The following is a 2,382-nucleotide window of genomic DNA, read 5'->3' as shown; positions in this document are numbered from 1 at the left end:
TTAACGCTAACCCTAGGCTAGCGCTAACCTTAATGCTAATGCTAACGCTAGGCTAACGCTAACCCTAGTGCTAACCTTAATGCTAATGCTAACCCTAGGCTAACGCTAACCCTAGCGCTAAGCTTAATGCTAATGCTAACCCTAGCGCTAACCTTAATGCTAATGCTAACACTAACCCTAGTGCTAACCTTAATGCTAATGCTAACGCTAGGCTAGACCTTAAGTTCAAATCATCATATTCAGCCCCCTGGTCTCTGTTTGTGGGATTCGAGACTTACTGTTGTTTTTGGACCCAACACGCCTTACAGCGCTAATACGCCTTACAGCGCTAACACGCCTTACAGCGCTAACACTGCTAACACGCCTTAGAGCGCTAACACTGCTAATACGCCTTAGAGCGCTAACACTGCTAACACGCCTTAGAGCGCTAACACTGCTAACACGCCTTAGAGCGCTAACACTGCTAACACGCCTTAGAGCGCTAACACTGCTAATACGCCTTAGAGCGCTAACACTGCTAATACGCCTTAGAGCGCTAACACCGCTAACACGCCTTACAGTGTTAACAACCCACAAAACACCATACAAAGATATAAATGTCATTGTAATTCATTGCAGTTACTGAGAAAAATATGTAATAAAATTACAGTTACTAATCAACTTGTTGGTGTTTACAAAGGGTTAACATCCAAATATATTCTTTTTGGTAAAAAGCTTGAAATCTTATATGTAGAATATAACATTAATTATGTTGCTTTCCATCTTTTCTGCCGTCTAGAGAGGCTCCGTTCATATTTGCTGTTTTTTTTTTTCTCACAATTTTTAATTGGTTCTTTTTGAGTTTGCGCTGCTTCTCGTCTGCCAATCAAAACAGTCAAAAGTACTCAAACCTAATAAGTTACATTACTTTGATTAAGTAATTCAAATAGTTCAATTACTTATTACATTTTGAACAGCGTAACTAGTAATCTGTAACCTATTACATTTCAAAAGTAATCTTGAGCCCTGAGCAGTCTTACACTGCTAACCGTAGCGCTAACCGTAGCGCTAACCGTAGCGCTTACCCTAACACTAACCGTAGCGCTAACCGTAGCGCTAACACTAACCGTAGCGCTAACCGTAGCCTGCTAACATGCCCCATAGAGCACACAAAGCATAACCAACACTGCTAGCTAAGAGTATGTAAAAGCCTCACTGGGCTAAGACCGTCATGGCTACAGAGTTAATGAGGCTCAAGGCTAACACACCCAGCATATGTGTCTTATGTAGCTCAAGGCTAACACACCCAACATGTGTGTCTCATGTAGCTCAAGGCTAACACACCCAACATGTGTGTCTTATGTAGCTCAAGGCTAACACACACTAATATGCACACAAACATCAATTATACGAATTATTATGACTATTATTATTCTCTCTACTGACTCTCACAATAATAAGGCATTTATGTACCCTTATGTACCCTTCCTGCTGGCTGACCCATGAGCCAATCAACCCTGACCAATCAAGCCATCAGAGCCAATCACCCCTAACCAATCAAGCGATCAGAGGAAGGCCTGAAGACCCTCTTATAAGCTTTATGACCCTCTTATAAGGCTTTGTGATGCTTGATGAGCCTTTAAACAGGCTTCATTAATGTGTTCGTTACGACACCATCCCTGTTAAATCCTTATTGCGCTTGTAGGTTTAGCATACTGTATATCTCAGCCCTGTTTAGCCCTGTGTCTGTGCTGTGCGAAGGCACTCTGCCTGGAGAATTTACAGTATAGTTATGGCACTTTTAAAAAAAACTTCTCCAAAAAGGTTTGAGCCTAGAGTCAGCCTCAGAGCAGTCCGGGTAGATAGAGCGTTAGAGAACAAATCTTTAAAAAACATTTTAAAAAAGTTCCTCAAAAGTCACAAAAAGTCATTCAAATATGGTGGGTGATCAGAGGAGCGGCCATGTTGGTTCTTCTCACAGTGGCTGACCCCTGACCCCTTGACCTCTGACCCCAGAGCGCAAACACACCACCTCACACACGTCATGCCGGTTTGTCACACCTGAAACGCCATGACGTCATCGACACTCTTCCTGAGTGGGCGTCGCCATGCAGTTATATAGCATAATGCACGCTGGGACCAGATCACCGCCACTCCTGATTGGATGAAATTTCACGGCCATGGGTTATATAGCATAATGCACGCTGGGCCAGATCACCGCCACTCCTGATTGGATGAAATTTCACGGCCATGGGTTATATAGCATAATGCACGCTGGGACCAGATCACCGCCACTCCTGATTGGATGAAATTTCACGGCCATGGGTTATATAGCATAATGCACGCTGGGCCAGATCACCGCCACTCCTGATTGGATGAAATTTCACGGCCATGGGTTATATA

At 43.5% G+C, this 2,382-nt stretch overlaps 1 protein-coding gene across 1 annotated transcript in view; it reads right to left on the bottom strand.

The window, feature by feature from the left end:
* Positions 1-801: 801 nt before the first annotated feature.
* tmem71 (transmembrane protein 71) overlaps positions 802-2,382 on the bottom strand; it is a 12,975-nt gene continuing 11,394 nt past the window's right edge. The window contains exon 9 of the mRNA XM_031578596.2: positions 802-2,382. This exon is cut by the window's right edge and continues 991 nt beyond it. The gene's annotated coding sequence lies outside the window, so the exon portion shown is untranslated.

Source organism: Clupea harengus, chromosome 13 (assembly GCF_900700415.2).
Source record: "Clupea harengus chromosome 13, Ch_v2.0.2, whole genome shotgun sequence".
Classification (NCBI taxonomy): Eukaryota; Metazoa; Chordata; class Actinopteri; order Clupeiformes; family Clupeidae; genus Clupea; species Clupea harengus.
This window is presented reverse-complemented; position numbering and strand designations above follow the sequence as displayed.